Genomic DNA, 19,763 nt, shown 5'->3' with positions numbered 1-19,763 from the left:
TATAATGTACAGAGTCTTAGGAACCTATTTAAAGCCTCATATTGGATTCAAAAGAATGAATTCAAAATCTTATTTCAGTGATAAAGTATGAGGTCATCTCCCAAATACAGTGTAAAGTGTCAAAGTATTTTGAAACCCTTTTATTAAAAGAAATCTAACTCTTATTTTATTAATTCTGTATGGAGAGGGTCATTAAGCTATTTTAGGATGCCCAAACAAGGCATGAAAGAGGAAATAATCCATAAAATAAGGTGAAAAACAATTCCATGAGATGTCTAATTCTCAAAAGTCTCTTAGCTGTTGCCACGTAAATGCTAGAATGAATCTATGACCATAAATAAAGATCTCTCCACTTTTAAGACTTGTTAACTTTCAGAATAAAATGTGATTCTTTTATTGATTTATTAGCCGAAGAGACCCTTGAAATTGCCTTCCTTTTTGTACATACGGAGCGAGGGTAATAGATTTTGGAAATGTTGTTACTGAGCTTTCCTGTTTCGGACCTGAAGAGAAGGGGAGGTAGGAGGGGTGGTGGGGTGTATTGGAACTTTCTGTGGCAAGAGTGCAAAGAAAAAGATTCCCTGTTTGGCTTCTGAAAACCAAAATAAGCTTGTGTGTGTGTGTGTGGAGACAATAAAACCTGATTTCACTGAAAGAAAAGAACAATTTTTCTAAACTCCTATTTGTCCTATTAATGTGGGAAGAACCTGGTCTGGTGACTTGGTCTTGAGGTTTGGTGTAAGAAGGGAGGGTTAGAAAGCTGGTGGAGCCGTGTGGAAAGAAGCTGTGAAGGGGTAAGGGAAGGGTGGAAGGAGAGGGGCAGCTGAGGAGGGACTGAGTCCTTACCTCCTCTCCTTGGCTGAAGTCCCAGCAGGGACAGATCTGCTGGATAAGCTGAGCAGCCCTACTCCTGTTTGTGAAGGTGGGAGAGGCAGGCTTGCAGGGCACGTTGGGCTTCCACGCGCTTAGGCAGAGACTGGGCTCGCCCTCTTGAGCTGCCCTTGGCGCTCAGACGGCACAGAGAGTTCAGAAGTTCCTGCTGGCAGGACACGGGTGGCAGAAGGAAGTGGATGGTGTTGACTGTCCAACTTGGCAGAAATCCCCAGGCAGGAGCAAAGTGGCTCTGAAGCCATGTTGCAGCCAACCTTCAGGGGCCTACCCACCAGAGAGGAACCTTGGTCTCAGGCCAAGCTGAGGGAACACAGGCCATTCATACCAGCCTCAGACTTCAGGAGCGGCCCCCAGTAGCATGCCCGGGGCAGAAGCAGGGCAGCCAGAGCTCAGAGGACACCAGCCGGCACGTGGCCAGGGATGCCACGGAGAGCACAGGAAAGCCCCTTGCTCGCCCGGCCACTGCCTGAAAGGGAGAGAAGGAGAATCCTGAAGGGCTGAGCCTGTGCTGAAGGACTGAATCACCCAAAATAAGCCATTCAAACCAGCTCTGATTCATGGCATCATATCTCACGTGAAGAGACTGAAATTTAGACCGAAATAACAGTCTACATAATCAGTTATTTGTTGGTGGGTCTAAATGTCCCCTCCATCCAGCAGGATAAGGAGGATGAAATTAGCCACAGAGAAACAAAGCAGCTACATTTTCTTGGCACACGGAAGTCTGCCGTGAGCAAGTTTGGAATCCTGCTCCATCTTTTTCCGGCTCCACAATCCTGCCACAAATTTAGGATTATATTGTCATTTATCCCTTTCTTTGAAAAATGTGGGGGGAAAGTCCAAATTTAATTAGCACGGTTTATAATTGTAAATGCATTTGGCAAATACCATTATAGATGTGTAATAAATGTATGACTTTTCTGTTACGTAGACCATATATTTTGTATATATGTGTGTGTGATACATACATGTATATATCTTAATATTCTCTATTTCCTTTTTTTTTTGTTACATTTCCTGTGTGCTGAGCTGGGGTATTTATTCTTCTGAATGATGCAATGGGTTAACAAGATAGTATATCAGGAAGGAAATCTTTTAATGTACAAGGACCTTGACACTACAGTTTGTTTCGGTTTGATTAAACAGATGGAATTCCACGCAAGTGGAAAGTTGTGAAGGCGGACACCTATAGCACATGCAACATCAGTGAACGAAAGCGGTAGGAAGTCACTGAAATGAAAGGCGACAGGATGGTTTCTAGCATCTCACCTTTTACCAGCAATACGCTGTTGCTTTGAGGCTTCATGTTCAAAATCCAGATTTTGTAACAATAAGAAAAAGTGATGTTTTTACCTGTGAAATGCTAAAACTCCTAACCATCAGAGAAGGGAGTGGGTGATTACCTGGAACATTTCTCTGAGAAAGTGATCCTTTTATGAACATGTAGAGGAAGCACTGGGAACTACAGTTAATGTGGGAGTCTTTTTCTGAATAAAAACTACTAAAATTTATGATAAGGATTATTCTTCATTTTGTAAATAGATGTTAGGGAGATGTCAAAAGTCAACCAAAATTGTAAATGAAATATTTTGGAAAGTTTGGTGTGACCTAATTTTAGTTAACTGGAACAAATTTCTAATTAAAGATAAACCTATTTGAAGTGACAGAATGCTTAAAGGACACATTCTTTCCAACTAATTCTGTAATGTTGAAACAAGAATTAATGAAAAACAGTAATGCAAAGATCCAAATTTAGCTTTCTTCTTCATTTTTGAAAAGGATATAAATCTTGCCAATTTAACTAGAATCTGGTTTTTTTCAGCTTAGTTACATTTTTACAGCACACTGAGAGTTGGAGAAATCTACAGTAAGTATTTTAACAACATATGAAGTTTAGATACATCATTTCAAATAAAGAAAAAATATCCAATTTAAAGCAAAGGAAATATCCTTAATATCCATGGGTGTTACAAGGTGTGATGTCTGTAAAGAGAACAGTGAAGGGAGAGCTTTAGAGTTTTAGAAGAGGACCCACCAGTGGGGGAAATCAAGGAATTCTGATTTGGAACATTTAACCCTTGCATCATTGTTGTCTACTTGATTTCCTTTTGCTGCTGCTTCTGTTCAGCAGTACCAGTGGCTTATGGCCAAAGTGCTCAGTTATGTGCCATCAGCCATATTCACCAGCTCTCTGAGAAGCAACAAGCTACTCAGTGCTGGTAAACAGCATGCACGAGGAAACCACTTCAAGAACCCAGGTCAGTGTTCGCGAGAGGACAGTTTTACTACAAAGCACCATACAGAAAAAAATTGCTTCTAGACGGAGGAATGCTCTCAAGGAAGGGAAGGCACAATCACGGTGAGACGGCGTGGAGGGAAGTGCAGGCATCTGGAGGACTGATGGCCCTGGGTTTCAATCCTGGTTTCAGCAGCCGCTGGGAAAAGTCACTTCAGCTCTCTGCACCTGTGTCTTCTCATATAGCAAATGGGAGTGAGGATACAACCCTTTAAGACTGTTATGAGGATTGAGTAAGTCAAAGTAGGTCAAGTGCTCAGCTCGGTGGATTTGAAAGGGATTTATTCATTCCCGTTCCTGGTATCTCTGCTTAAAACAAATTAGGAATAAGTATATGCAGATGAAATGCTCTAACATCATCGCCTACTCATTTTCGTGAGCACAAGTGCCATCCTTGGGCTCTCCCGCTGGGTGAACATGGACAGACGTGGGGAGTCATTAGTTCCTACCCCCTGGCAGCTCTAGAAGCCTCACATCTCAAGGCTTCCCCACCCTACCCCCAGTTATAATTCAGATAATTCAGGTGACTCCTCTGAGCTATATCAGGTTTATGACTATGTTCTGCTCACCCAGAGAAAACCAAGCATTTTTTAATCCTTTCTAGAATAATTCAGAAATAATCCACAGAGAGCCCTCCCTCTCCAGGGGCTTTAATTTCCTTTACCACCTTCTCTAATTTAATGATGATACTAATGGCGGCAGTAAACACAATGACAGCAGTCATTTAATGAAGACCTGCTGCATACCAAACATTATGCTAAGTCCTTTAAGTATATTATCCTCCCAACAACTCAGAAAGTTGTGTATTTTTATCCACACATGGGTTTCTTGATTTCAAAGACTGTCCCTTATAAGGCAACCTTCCTGAAATATCTGGGACTCCCCTAGACTTCTGAACATTTTGGTTCTTCCCCCTCACCTGAAGCAATCACTTTTGCCGTCTGCCATCATAGAGAATATGGACGCCCTCAGGCCACGTGGCCTTGTCCAGTGGTGACTTCTCATTCTGGCCAGCCACATTGGAAGGCCATACTTCCTGCATCTCTCTCCAAGCCTGGTATACAGGGAAACAAACCATGCTTGTCCAGTTGGAGCCCTTCTTGTTAGCCAAGAGATCTCACTTGGTTCTTCAACTTAGTCGCTTATTCTTAGCCCAGAGCTCCTGGGAAAGACTCTTGAATGTCCTCTTACCCTCTCACCTCCTTCCACCATGCATTTTCACTGTGTAAAACATTATCACGTCCACACCACCCTAAATTGCACTGTATGAATGAACCCCTCTCTGTACCAAGCACTCTCACATAAAATAATCTCTCTTATATGATGCTCATAGTAAGGTTTGGATATTATAGAGAAGGCCATGACTGCTATTCAGAGATATCAAATAGCTTTGCCCAAGATGACCCTGGCACTAGGATCTGGGTCTTTTGACTTCACGTTTAGGACTTTTTCTACTATATTAATCTGCTTTCTGTCAACAATTAATTTATTTTCAGGAATGTCAGAAATAAGACAATATCCATTCATATCTCATTTAAATACTCATTCAATTCTATGGAAAATGATGATCTTATAATGATATTTAGTAGCATTCACATGTAGTAGCAAATTTATTGTGTTGAATGCTAAGGAACATTAAGTACTTAAAACATTTTAAAAGAGTGATTCACTACTGCTACTAAGAAAATACGCGATGGGGATGATTCACCATAGAAAATTTAAATGAGACTTTGAAATAGATAATGTACAAATCACAAATAAAAAAATGTAAAAAGAAAGAGACAAAAAAAAACCCTTTGTGGTTGCTTTTCTTACAACTAAATATCATTTTACTAGAAAAGGGCTTGGCCAATCTATTGATTCATCCTGGACGGATGCTGGTTTTTTTTGTTTTAAACAATCATTCAGCGAACAAACATTTTTTGGAACTTTCATAACGCTTCTGCTAAGTTCTTTGCGTGTGTGTGTTTCTTTTATTTATGTATTTATTTATTTAGGCTGCATTGGGTCTTTGTTGCTGCGAGTGGGCTTCCTCTAGTTGCCACTAGCAGGGGCTGCTCTTCACTGCAATGCTCCGGCTTCTCAGTTTGGTGGCTTCTCTTGTTTCGGAGCACGGGCTCTAGGTGTGTGGGCTTCAGTAGTTGTGGCTCACGGGCTCTAGAGCACAGGCTTAGTAGTTGTGGCACCTGGGCTTAGTTGCTCTGCAGCATGTGGGATCTTCCCAGACCAGGGATTGAACCCGTGTCCCCTGCATTGGCAGGCGGATTCTTAACCACTGTGCCACCAGGGAAGTTGCCACATGCTGTTTTTTGGTTTAGATTTTTTTTCATTTCTCTTTCTTCTCATTCTTGTTCTCCATCTACTCCTTCTTCTCTTCCCCTTTCTCCTCTTCTACCTCCTCCTTTTTCTTTTCTTCATTTCTTTGAGGATTAAAATTAGTTCACACAAAGAAATCACATATTTACTATCATAGAATCTAATATCTAATCACAAAATCAATATCTATCAAAATGAATTTTATGGTTTTTTTCCCCTTGCCTACAGATAATGCCTATAATTTTTCTCTAAGGGAGATAAAGGTATGAGAATGGTCTATCTCTAAAGGTAGAATAGGAGAAGAGTCAGTGTTGAGATGTTATGAACTCACTCTCCAGGGAAGTTTCTAAGCTTATGTAAGATAGTATATTGTCAGAATTCTCCAGAGAAACAGAACCAATAGGAGACCGATCTATCTATCTATCTATCTGTCTATGAGAGCGATTTATTTTCAGGAATGGGCTCACATGCGCATGATTGTAGAGCCTAGCAAGTTCAAAAGCTGCAGGGGAAAAAGGCAACATTGCACCTCAAGTCTGAAGTCAGTATGCTGGCAGAATTCCCTCTTCTTCAGGGGACGTCAGTTTTCTTCTGTTTAAATTTTCAGCTGCTTGCGTGGGTCCCACCCACATTATGGAGGGTAATTGGCTTTACTCAAAGTCTGCTGATTTAAAGGTTAATGTCACCTAAAAAATACTTTCACAGAAATATCTAGAATAATGTTTAACCAAATCTCTAAGTACTGTGGCCTAGCCAAGTGGACACATAAAATTAATCAGCACAGGTGGACAGAGAGTCTCCCTGCAGAGAGATCATTAGCCCATGTCCTGCTTTCAGCCTTATCAGAATAAGTAGACTGGTCCCTTAATAAACGGTGTCAGACACAACTCTTCTCTCTCTGGCTTAGCCATAAATTTTTATGTTTTTTACAAACTGAAACCTGGTTCCCTAACTTATGGAAATTTAGAAGGGAAATTGTTGCCTGAACTCCAGCTCTGGTGTCACAAATAGCAATTTTCATTACTAACAAAACTCGTAAATGTCTTTCCTCCAAGCTCTAAAGATTTGACAGTTTCTTTCCTACTAGTCGCTGAACAATGGTACTAATCTATGGAGTTACTAAAGTCACTCTTCCAGAATGTCCTAAGAAATTCGATTCTCCAGTTGCTCTCTTCTAGCTTCTAATGACTCATCCCTTACTCTATTCCCCATTCTGTCTTATAGATGTAAGAATAGCCCCACAGCAGTTGAGTCAGAGCTGGGAAAAGCAGGAGAAGTTGTGGGTCCTGACTCCTCACAGTCCTAAGTAATCCCTTCCTCCCTAAGGGCTTCCACCTGAGGAAGTTGCTAGTGTGTATGTTTGTGAGCACGCGTGCATTTATCTTTGAGGGTGGAGAGCAAGAATTGAGAGAAGGATTCAGAGGCCATAGAAGAAAGAGGGGATTGGAATTTTCTTTTTCTTGTTTTCAGTTCATTGTCTCTAAATGCTTAAAAAATTAGGACTGAGAAGATAGAGTGAAATTTAGAAAAGAGATGCTTGCTGTAGTGTAAAAAGTTCATCTAAATCCTTCTCTATCAGGATTGGCGTTGTGCTGGCGCTGTGAAGAATGGGATGTAGAAGATTGAGCTGGAGGAGAAAAAAGGCATCGCAGGCTGGGGGCATGTGGGAGTGTTGAGGGTTTGTGTGAAAATGGCCTGACCAGACTGGACAACAGCAAGAAATGAGATTGGATAAGGAGCATAAAGCCATATTTTGGAGGGTCTTGGAAACCCCACTGAGATGAGACTTGCTACAGTTGTGTTATGATAAATAGAGAAAGAGCCTGGATAGATGGGGGTGATGAGAAGTAATGAACAGAGGACCAAGGAGTGAGCTTTGGGAAAGCCCCACTCCTAGCAGGTGAGAGGAGGAGAGTGGAGGTATAGGTATCTTCTCCCCTTGTTACCTAACTGAACTTGGGTCTGGTCACCTGATGTGCAGTGAAGCCAATCTACTGACACCAGGTTGTGGTGAAGGAAAGTACAGGGTTTATTATAGGCACCAAATAAGGAGAACAGGCAGCTAGTTCTCAAAAGATCCAAACTCCCCTGTGGCTTTTAAGGAAGGGTTTTTAAAGGTAACAATAAGGGTGAAAGTTGCAGGGTGCCTGATTAGCTCACGAACATTCTTCTTCTTGGTTGGTGGTAAGGTAACAGGATGATGTTTCAGAAGTCAACATCATCAGTCTTCTAATCCCAATCCGTCTGGGGTCTTTGTGGTTGTGGTCAGCAGTTTCTGTCTGGTGGGAGTCTGGTTTCTGTAAAAACAACTTAGGAATGTGCGTCAGACATTGTTATCTATGTCCTTCAGGGAGGAACTAAAAGTCCTGTGACTCTGCTATGTGGCTGATCTATTGTTTAAATTGTTACAAGTTTCCCAGCCAGATTGCTATTTTTTTGTTTCTCCACCTTCACATTTTCCTGATTATTAACTCCTGAGCCAGCATTTTGAGACTCAGGGGAAGTCTGAAGCAAAGCCTTTTGCTTCAAGAGATGGAGGACACCATGGTGGTGGTGGTGGGGCTCATATAGCCAAGAGATCCCGAAGGGTCCTTCTTGGTTTCACCATCATTGATTTCCTCCCTAAAGGTAGTAGGAGGTCATCCAATGATGGAAAAGGCAAGAGGTTAGGATTAAGGGCTTGAGAGGTGGTTCAGTTTGATTCCACAAGCCAATTTTGAGCTTATGCTCTTGGCCACAGAGCTAGGTGTTAGGAATACCAAATGGATAAAATATGCCTTCTCTCCTCAAGAAGCGCCCAGTCGTCTAGCAATCAATTAAGAACGCAGTATATTTTTGATGAGTCAGCAGCGCAAGTCAGGCTTGGTCTGCTACTCAGCTGTGAGCATTGAGAGCTAGCAGTCCTGTGTGGGGTGAGGTCGGCTTACCGTGGAAGCCAGGCTGGGGCTGACATGCCATGCCAGAGTGAGCTGATGACCGAGGCTGGAAGATCAGAGGTCCTGGGGTGGGGGTGGTGGAGAGCAATTGCCACACCTGCAGGGGGCTGGGAGATGTGGTTGTAGCTTGAGATTCAGTGTAAATTCTGAGACCTCATGGTGCGGTGTGGGGAGTGAATACGCAAATGCGGTGCTGCTCTGAATAGGGATGGAGGTCAAGAACCAGAGTGGATAAAGAGCCCTGGGATCCAAGAGTAGGATGAGCTGTTAATAGACAATAACGCTTTCGTGCACTTGTGACAAGGTGAAACTGCTCCCACTACACTCAGGTTGGGCTGAGAAAATATTTCTTTGTATCTCCATAAATTATCTCAATTTCTTCATGACCTAACCCTCCAGATAAGAAGAAAAAAAAAAAAAACAACCCTACATGTTAGTTGAGTCTCTAAGTAATCTCAGTACATTATAAGAAGAAGAACAGCTGCATAATGGCAGGGCTCAGGGCAAGATGGAAATGCAGCCCTCTTTCTCAAAAATCAAGAATTTTAAGATGGCAACCATGGAGTATTGGAGCAAGCCTGTGGCCCTGTGGTCTACACACCCACAAAGCTAGGCCTGGTGATAAAGTCAACAGCCCCTTTAGGTGGCGGCTCCATCTCTTTGAAGTGCTCAGGGTCTCCGTTTTCTCTCCCTCTGGCTGCTCCTCTGCAGGTGGGGACAGAGTGTGGCTCACAAGCCCTCTCGCAGGACAGACTAGGGGGACAGGACATGTGGTTCCCAGCACTGCCCCCTCTATCCTCACTGGCCTCTACAGAGAAATAGTTGGGTTTTGTGCTTCCTACACGGGTGGCCACCTCATGAGGTTCAACTGGCTCATCTGGTTTTGAGGGGTAAAGTGCTGGCCCCCCGGCTTGAAGTCTGTGATTCCAACCCCTGTCCTTTTGAGTCGAAATCTTGGCTCAGGGCAGCCTCCTGGCCCTGGGCTTAGCCAGTCCACCAGCACTTTCCACACCTCTGTGATTTCTCATCAGGGTACTTTGGAAAGCTCCAGGCCACTGACTTCTGAGCAAACCTGTAGGACACTGTGAGGCTTCCTGAGGCTCATCTGTCTCCATCCTTCCCAAACTCTTCCCTCAATCACTGTCGCCCAGTGGTGATGGGCGCTCTCGCCTGTTCATCCCAGAAGGGGAGTCATGTGCCCTGATGTTCGTGAGCTTTCTCACACCTGCTTGAATGTTTCTAGAAAACCCACCAGGTTAGGCTTTTAAAGGAGGTGCAGAGACCTGCCTATCTGCCCCGGGTCCATCTCTGCCCGCAGCTTCTGGGTCTTCTCTTTCCCACCATTTCTCCAGCTGAAAAGAGATATTTTGATCTTTTTGACATTCTCTATGTCATATGTCACTTCTCTTTTATGGTCCTTAGGTGCACAGAATTGGATTAATTAGAATTTTTGGTTCATAATACACTATCTTCATTGGTTTCCTGCATGTCCCTCTTTTTGGTTGTTTATTAATTAAATAATGTAGTGAACATGGTGAAACCATCACCCAACCCAGGAACTAAAACATTATCAATAACTCACATCTACCTCACCCTGTCCCCGACCTCTTTATTCTCCCCATGCCCCCCGCCCCCACACACAGAGTTTTATCTCATATGTAGCCGTCAATGTACTGTAGCAAGTTTGTACCAGTTCAAGAGAGTTAGCAACTATGTAGTGCATCCCTTCTCAACGGCTGCACTTAGTGATACCATGTGAATAACTTGAAATCAGCCAAGGTGAGAATATTTGCAGCATGAAATTAGCAAGTACGACAAAGCAGAGTCTTTTCTCCAGAGAGCTCACTAGTAAACATTTACCAGCACACCATTATGGATGTTCCTAAACAAAGACTGCCTCTTGTTTATTTGCTGAATTCCTAACACTTCAAATGATGCCCAGCACAGAGAAGACAGTTTGTTGTTTAACATGAATAAATATCCTTGTCTTTCCCTAGGGCAGCAAGTCTCCTGACATAGATAGTACAGTGAAAGATATCCTCTCTGCCTACGGGAGAAACTCTGTTACCTGAGAGCTAAATGAACTTAGAAAACCCTATCTCTTAATAAAGCCTGGATTCAGTAACTATGTCTCTGCCCTAAATCCAGTGTTAGATATTATAAATTTTTCTCTTTACATTCCTGCTAGAACATTTTACATATGTTAGGCAAATAGATGCCTCTGAAAAAAGACTGGGGAACAGTCAGTACAAAGGAATGTACAAATTAAAATGTTTTCCCAGATACACATTACTTTTCCTAGGAGCCTAAACCAAAGAGAATGACCTCAAGGCAGACAATTGCAGACATGGAGGAAGCCAGGATGCCATAAAAGCAGCCAGGGAGGGAGATTATGTTTCTCTCAGAGATTGTCTAGGAGGCATTCAGATCATCTCACGCAGGTGGAGTCTATTACTACGATGTAAAGGGAAAAACACACTCTTCCTGTGTCTCTCTCCTTTACTACCCCACACAGGTGGGGATTTTTCTACCACCAAGCAATTCTCTGAGATACCAGCTGAATGTCCTATAATTCAATTCAATTCTGACACTAACTGAAGTTCCAGACCCCACAAGTGAAGGTCTCAATCCCACAAGACTGTCTCCCCCGCCCACTTCAGATGCCAATCACAAGTGGTGGGTCCCCAGAAGTCCCACAACTTCTGTCTGTCTTGGCTACAACATCAGTGGTTCCTACGACCTTCCTCCATGGATTTGATCATTTTCTAGAACAGCTCACAGAATTCAGGGAAACATGTTTTCCAGTTTATTATATAATTAAAGGATATAATAAAGGATACAGATGAACAGCCAGATGAACAGGTACATGGGGTGAGGTCTGAATGCAGGAGCTTCTGTCCTTGTGATGCCGAAAGCTCAACTTCTCTGTACACCAGTGCTGAATCAAATCTCAGAGACAGAGTTTTGGGTGAAGTAGAAAAGGATAGCTTTATTGCTTTGACAGGCAAAGGGGGAACACAGTAGGCTAGCGCCTCAAGAACTGTGCCCCTCTCCCTGGGGAACAGGGAGAGGTCTTATAGTTGGGGCTCGTGGTCAGGGGTAGGCGATAAGGATCAAGGCAGTAACACTGGCGTTCTTCTGGTTGGTTGGCGGTGAGGTAAGTAGGAGCATCATCAACCTTCAAGTCCAACTGGTCTGGGGTCTACATGCTTGTGGGCAGCACACCATGGTTAATCGTTAACTTTGCCCACCTGGAGGGGGTTTCAACATCGGCAAAATAGGTCAAAGATAGTGTTGTGTGTATTGTTGCTGGGGAAACAGGACCCTGCCCCAAGGCTGCTCTTGACTTTCTCCCTGGTCTGACGCATCCCCTCCCTTCACTAATTAACAGCTGCTTGAATCTGCCCACTGCAATTCGGGGGAGGTCATGGAGGCTGAATGAAGGCTGTTTCCTATAATCAAGGAAAGAGGGGACACAGAAAGGCTTTGTGCCCAGGAGCCCCACAGGGCCCTGCACAGTATCACTTGTGGAGTTGAGGTGCACCACCTCCCCCCATACATGGATGTGTTTACCCACCTTGAAGCTCCCCAGACCCTGTACTTTCCTCATGTAGGCATGATATATCATTAACTCCATTTCCAGCCCATCTCTCTTCTCGGAAGAGTGGGGCGGGGCTGAAAGTTCCAGGCTTCTGATCTCAGCTTAATCTTTCTGGTCATCAGCCCCCAGCCAGAAGCCCATCAGGAGTCACCTCATGAGAACAAAAGACACTCCTATCATCCAGGAAATTCCAAGGGATTTAGGAACCCTGAGTCAGGAACAGGAGTCAAAGACCAAATATTAGAAGAAAAGATGCTCCTAGTGCTGTTAACACCTGGGAAATATAAAAGATTTAGGGGCTCTGTGCCAGGAACTGGGGGCAAAGACCAATATCTATATTTTCTATTTTTTCACATGTAAGCAGGACCAGCCGCACTTCCCCACATGTGTGAAGCCATAGTCTATTTGCAAGACATGCAGAATTAAGGAAATGCTCTCAGAGTTTTTAGATAATAGATAACTGAAAACTCCAGACACGAATGCCATTGGTCTTACCACTGCTGTGTCCTTCTTCTCTCTCCTCCTCTCCCTTTTTTCTCCCTAGATTCACCTCTCCTTATTCTCCCTGCTCTTTTTCATTCTCCCTTTTCTCCTCTGTACTTCCCCCTTTGGCCTCTCCCTTTTCCAGGAAGTCCACAGTGAGGCAAATTGCTGCATATGCATGAAAGGAAAAATATGGAAGTGGACCAATGTTCCGTCTCAGTGTTAAATTTACATCCTGAGGAGCTGAAACACTGGGTCCTCTGTGGGAGCACAGGTAGATCTGTGATGCTTTCTGGGTGTCTTGTACACTCTAGAAAATCTTATATTAACTTTTTTATGGAAATAAAAGATTAATCCTGATATTTTATGCATCTTTAAATGATTCAACAATCTTACTTTTTCCTAACCCTCCCTCATGTGGCAGAAAGAATCCCAAGTGTTTGGCAAATCTTGTTTCATTTCCCTCTTCCCAGGCATATAGGGCTATAATTCCCACCTCTCTTGGAGTTTGGCTGGAGCCACATGACTGGGTTTTGCCCAATGGAAATAAAACTCCACTCAACGTCCAAGACTAACCATGTTCTCTGTCCCTTTGGCATTTGCCATCACTTGCTTAAAATGGCAGTGTACAAGGTTCTAGATCACTGAATCACCACTTGGAGGAGCGCCCCAAAGAGGAGCCTCCTACCCCATACCAGACGGTGACATGAGCAAGAAATAAAACATATTGGGTTAAGCCACTGAGATTTGATATTTTTAACTGCAGCCTAGTCAATCCTATCCTGACCCTTTTCCCAGGAATATCCTCACAAGTCCTAGGATTCATTCTACTTGAACATACATGGGTCACATACACGTCCCTGAAATAATTATTATGGCCAAGGAGGAGTTAACACATTGATTGTTTAAGTTTGTGTCACATGCTGAACACCTGGAACTGGACATAGAACCCTGGCAAACAAATGGATTGGTATGGATGTAAGAGTTGATATGCCAGAAAGAAATGAAATTAGTTTGTCTTTTTTTCTTTCTTAAGTGAAGGAGGCAGAGAAAGACAGGAATAGATGATGCTAGAGTCTAAAAACATCACGGGCTTTTAGGAGTTATGAGTAGGATATTTTATTTTGGTTTAATAAATATTAATGTCAAGAATTAGTTGTAGACGATCTACACTGGCAAATTAAATCCAATTTCGGAAACTCTAGTACTGGACTATCAAGGTAGGTTGTCTATTCTCCTATAAAATTTAGGGAGTCATGAATGTTTTTGAGGTGGGCAGTTATTTGCTGTTTGATGAGAGCAGTTTTTTAAGGAATGATAACTTGGTAGTAGAATGCAGACTAGATTGATGTTGAAGAAAACTAGAGTTGAGAAGATTATAATAATCCCAGAGGGCAGTGATAAGTGATGGTGGTGGTAGTGGAGGGAGTGAAAAGGAACTGATACCTTGAGATACTTGAGAAAGGAAGAATTGACAGCTCTTCACGTCTGACTTGATGCGGGAAGATGAGAGGGACTCAAAGATGGTTTAGAGGCTTGAAGAGATTATATTTGGGGAAGATTATGTGCTTCATTCAGCACACTGAGTCTGAGATGCCTATTAGACATTTAAATGGAAGTTAAACAGTTTTGCAGCTGGAATCCAGGGAACAAGCTGGTCTGGAAAGAAAGATTTGGGAGGCATCTACATAAAGATGTTTGTTGATAAAATTACTCAGTGAGAGTGGAGATTTTACGTAAAGCAGAGGTTTGAGGACAACTCCTTGGGTGATAACCATCGTTGGGACAGAATTGAGATAGGAGAAATTGAATGAAGAAACAAAGGAGTAGGAGGACAAGAAAGTGGTGTGACAGGGAAGGGGAAATCTCATCGTCTCTTAAAATCGCTGAGGACTGCAAAGAGTGACACTGAGTCACCGGGGATCTTGAAGTTTCAATAGAGTGAAAAAGTTGCTGGAGAGCCACATTTTGAAGTGTTAGTAAGATGGCAAATGGTAAGGAGACAGCGTTTAAAAAAAGCAGGTGGGAAATAAAATGGTGAATTGAAGACACATCACAGTCAAACCAAGGTTTCTCCAGGACTAAGAAGACCTGTGCATTTCGAAACAGGAGAAAAAGAAGCCAGGGAAGAGGAAAAGTTTTTGTTGTTTTTTGTTTCGTCCGTCTGTTTGTTGGCCATTTTTAAAGAAAACTAGTAATAGTAATAACAGTATTTTTTATTGTCACCTAATACGTGTCAGGCACTGTGATAGATACTTTTTGGTTATATTTTTCTAATTATTGAATACCATTTTACAGAGGAGAAAATTAAGAGCAGAGAGGTTAAGATCATTCAGCTGTTAAAAGGCAGAACAGAATCAGTGCCCTGTGATGTGAATACAGTCTCAATGCTGCCACATGGTCTCTGAAGTGCCCGACAGTGCTGGCAAGAGATGATCCATCAGAAAGTTCTTAGAGAATGGTAGGCGATGTCTAAGAGCCTAGATAGGATATGAGAAGACTTCCAGAAATTTCTAACAAGGGCCCACGAATTTATCTTGGCAAAGGAATCAAGCCCTGTCTCTGGAGGCTTCTCTTGTGTTAACGTGTAGTTACACACGGTTTGATTTTTATATCAGGAATGAATTGGTCTTTGAAGATAAGCTTACTTTCTTTTATCAAGTAAAAAAAATGATATAGTCCTTTTGCCTTTTAAATTAAGAAAAGCTGAGAAACAAATTAAGAACTCCACTGTTGTAAGAGATTAACCCAAATACGTGGACATACACATTCCCCTGCAACTTTTTCTCTGCTTCATTTGTCCTGTTTCGTATTTATTTTGAATTTTTTCAAGTTGTTTGGAGATCCTTTGGGAAAGTCAGTGGTATATCTGTGGATTTATGTTGTATGTACTGGTATACACTGACTAGTTCTCTCTGGAGAGATCTGAAGGATGGGTAGGTTTTCAACAGGAGCACCTGCTGATGAGAAGGACATTTCAGGAGAGTTTGGACAAAGTATCTTGTATCACAGGGAAGTGTTGATACTTCTGGCTGGAGAGGAGTAAATACGGTCTTCGTTTCATGGTCCATATGACATATGCAGGGGAATAGGAGGGGGTGGGCGTGCGGAAGGCCAGTTTGAGGACCATGAATGCCAGACTGAGAACAACAGAAGCTCTGGTAATGGATGTCCAGTCAATCAGCTCTGTAGGTAATCGATACTTCTCATCCCCTCTGCAAAACTTGTTCACTGATGCCTCCTGCACCTGAACTTGGGAGGTAATTGCCTCTCTCCACAGCTCCTGGCACTTCTCCTTCCACCATCTGAGTTCAGGGCTTACCAAGAATTAGTTACCTTCACTCCTAAGATTGTTGGTGCCTTATTTGTAACTGGAATGGCATAATTTGATTTAATACTATGTAACCTGGTGAAATATGAATGTGAGGGGGACTGACGCGAGGATAATTTCTACGACAGCTAAGTAGAATGCTTTGAAAAGAATTGATTGCAGTGAGGACCTAAAAAAAAAAAAACTGATGTTAAATTAGCTGTGGGGGAGAAAGTTATTTTAAAAACTGGAGAAAATACATAAAACTCCAGAAGGATTCTAGGCTCAGGTTGCATCAGAGATGTCTGTCAGATCTTGTTCACTTTAAAGAAAGTGCAACTTCGGATTAAGATGCCACAGCTGACTATGATGTAGTAAGGAGGCCCCTCAGAACTCTACCAGAGGACCCCCTGCCAAGATGAGACCCTGATTCCGTACCACATGTGGCTGCCCCTGCTTCATGCTAAACTTAAAATATTAGGATGCGTTTACACCATTTTCCTCATTTTAATTAATTCCTTCAGTGGATGACTTAGGTATGGGTCAATAGGGACCCACTGGAGATTTTGAAGCATATTGAGGTGACATATTCAACACAGCTACAGTGGAATTTCTTGCATTTAATAAGCATTTTAATTTACCCCTCAAACATGAAACATTTCAGTATCCTTGCATTAAAAATCTATCAGCTTGAAGTATGAGTTTAACAGAATTCTCTCCACTTGACTTGATATCATGGTACAAACGCAATATGACATCACGGGTCTGGAAGAAGACTAATGGGTTCAAGTCCTGGCTTTACCACCTCCCAGTGGTAAAAACAGAATCTCTCTGAGAGGAGTGAGGTATAGATCAGCACTATTATTATTAAAGAAAGGTCAGGATGGCTACTTCTGCTGGCTACAGAGTGGGCTGAGATTAGAGATACCCACGCCAAAGACTCAAGAGTATAGTCTAATTTGCCTAATGTCGGAAGATAAGGATTTTTGTGAATTTGTACTATACCTTTCTAAAATAGTATCAGAAATAATTTCTATTATTTCTAAAATATCTACAAAGTGAACGCAAAACCCTAAGACCACGACTTTGCCGTCTTGCTGCTTCCTTATATACCAGCCTGGCCAATTGTCAGCTCCTCTGAATATCTTCACGTGTAAGGCTGAGCTGGTCAGTTGGGAGTCTCCTCTGTGACAAATGAAGTCTCAGCCTTCCCTCAGCTTCTTATCCTGGGGCCAGCTTTCCCTCTAGGACTGTTTAGATACAACACGTGCTACATAAACTTCAGCACAGGAAAAAAAAAAACAGTTTAATAAGTCAAAAGTAGTTATTAAAGTCTCCCATTGACCGAAGTTCATATTATAAATAAATAGCAAAAGTTTTCCATTGTGCTACAGCTTTTTACAAGGCAGACTGAATACCAGATATGCCTTTAGTAAAGATAAAAACACAAATGATACGATATCAAAGTACTGATTTTTCTGAAGACTCAATCTTGATATCATTCTTCGAGACTCAGAAAAAAAATTTTTTTTAGTGTTAATGTGTATATGTGTGCATGTGCATACCTGAAACAAAAGACTTGCAAAATTCAGAATTCATCACAACTTAAGAAAATATTCTAAGTCGTACTTCTCGCAGCTTTCATGGGTAGAATGCCTTTTGTGAATGTCCCTGAGCTGTGTGAATACCCACCGTATTCAATCATTGTAGTTCTTACCAAGTTTCACAGTGGGTAGTAGTGAGGAATTTTAAAGAAAAGAAGCAGCAGAGAGGAAAGGAAGGAAGGCAAAGAGAGAGAGATGTTCATTGCCCACTGTTGCTGTAAGTGAAAAGGAAGAGAAACTGTAGGTGGGGTTCGTCTTTCTGGGACATCCCTGCATATAAACAGTCCCCCAGATGCCAGCAGCTCCCTTGGGGCACCTCTGCTTCCCTCTGGTTCCCTGCACGCTGGAGCTCCGCACTAGGAAAGCCCCAGCAGAGGGAGGGCAGAAAAGGTATGAAGTAGCCAGCTTTTCCATTTCCCCCCTGGGGCTCTGTTTTTCCACCTTGCAGTTTGCCCTGATTGAGAGTGAAAAGGTGGAAACATGCAGAGAGAGATGGCTCCAGCCCCTTCCCCACTGTGCGGGTCACACGGCAGCCAGGCCTTGACGCCAAGATGTCCACGAAACCAAGGCCCAGCGATGCAAGACGGACTTGTTTTAACTCCTGGTCCAGTCTTGATCCATGAACGTTAGACTATCCCAAAGGGAAGAGTTTGGAGCGGTGGTTGAGCAAGCTTCCTGGGAGCCGCAGAGGCACTGGCTTCTGTGATGCGGACGCGCAGCCTGTCCTCACTGTCACTGCCTCCACTTGCCCTGATTCCCCTGTCTCATTAGCCACGGACGATGATGCAGGCCTTGTTTTCCCTTTACTCAGCAGCACCCGAATCCATGGGGCTGTGATGGGTGAGCAGCCATTCTTATAAGATGCTGGTTGGCCCTGCGGCTGCAGAGACAAAGTGAATCATGGTAGCAATATTCATCTCCTCCCCTCCCTTGGTGTGTATGATGCTGTCATTTAAACCATCTAAATACAGAAGAATCACTCCAGTTTATAAAGTCTTGAAGAGAAAATCTTGAGTGTGAAACTTTCCTTAATTATGCCAGTGCTTAACAATAACCTGTGCGGTACAGCAATCTCACCCCACTTCCTAGTACGAGGCTGAGTCAAAAATTATCTGTACTCTGGCTGTAGAATTCACAGAAGTTTTAATATAACCAGAGTGTGGATAACTTTTGACTCACCCTCGTATATTCTTTGACTTTCCTTTTTATGTTAAGAGCAAAATATGTTTAAACTTTAATTAAACTTTCTTTAATAATGCCAGGGCTTAACAAAAATATGTATGTAAAATATAAAAATATAAAAATCTAAAATCACTCAATGCATTTACTGCTTGTGGAGGTTTTGTTTGTTTTTTAAATTTATCTTGGTAACCTTTTTTTTTTTAATTGACGTATAGTTAATTTGCAATGTGTTAGTTTCAGGTGTACAGCAAGGTGATTCAGTTATACATACGTGTTACACACACACACACATATATATTTGTGTGTGTATATATATATAGTTCTTCAGATTCTTTTCCCTTATAGGTTATTACAAAATATAGAATATAGTTCTCTGTCCTATGTTGTAGGCCCTTGTTGGTTCTTTATTTTATGTATAGCAGTGTGTCTATGTTCATCCCAGACTCCTAATGTATCCCTCCCCCCCACCCTCCCCCTTTGGTAACCATAAGTTTGTTTTCTATGTCTGTGGGTCTATTTCTGTTTGTATATTAGTTCATTTGTATCATTTTTTTAATTCCACATATAAGCAATATCATAAAAGTAAAAGAGTTATGAGCAGAGAATAATGTTATTAGAATTAATATTATTTTCTGAACTTGTCTGAAATTGCTACTCACAGGTGGATAGGAATCCTTTATTTTAAAGTGTTAAAGTTTGTGGGCCGAGTGGGCAAGACAGACTCTCTTCCCTCACTCCTGCTATTTCCTCCCATTTGCAGAGGCCCCACTCCCGTGGCACTGTTGGCCTCTCTGCCCCTTTACCCATCCGTCCCTTGAGCAGATGGACTTTGGGACAGATTGTTTGCAAAACTGGTCACAATAATTCCTCCCTCCCCAGGCCCTTCATAATGTCACTTAGCCACTTCTCCCACCAAGAGGTGGAACTAATTTTCCCACCCCTTCAATCTGCTGCCTTTATGATTTCCTTTCACCAACAGAATGCAGTGCAAGTGATGGGTTGTGGCTTCTGAACTACTCCGCCTCCAGTGGCCTTGCAGCTTCTGCACTAGTACCCTTGAATGGTGCTCCTGCGTAAAGAAAGCCAGACTAGACTTCTCAACAATGAGAGAACACATGAGACAAAGGCCCAACCAACAGCCAAA

The sequence above is a fragment of the Hippopotamus amphibius genome, chromosome 13 (assembly GCF_030028045.1).
Source record: "Hippopotamus amphibius kiboko isolate mHipAmp2 chromosome 13, mHipAmp2.hap2, whole genome shotgun sequence".
NCBI lineage: Eukaryota > Metazoa > Chordata > Mammalia > Artiodactyla > Hippopotamidae > Hippopotamus > Hippopotamus amphibius.
The sequence above is the reverse complement of the archived record's forward strand: the minus strand, read 5'-3'. Positions refer to the sequence as shown.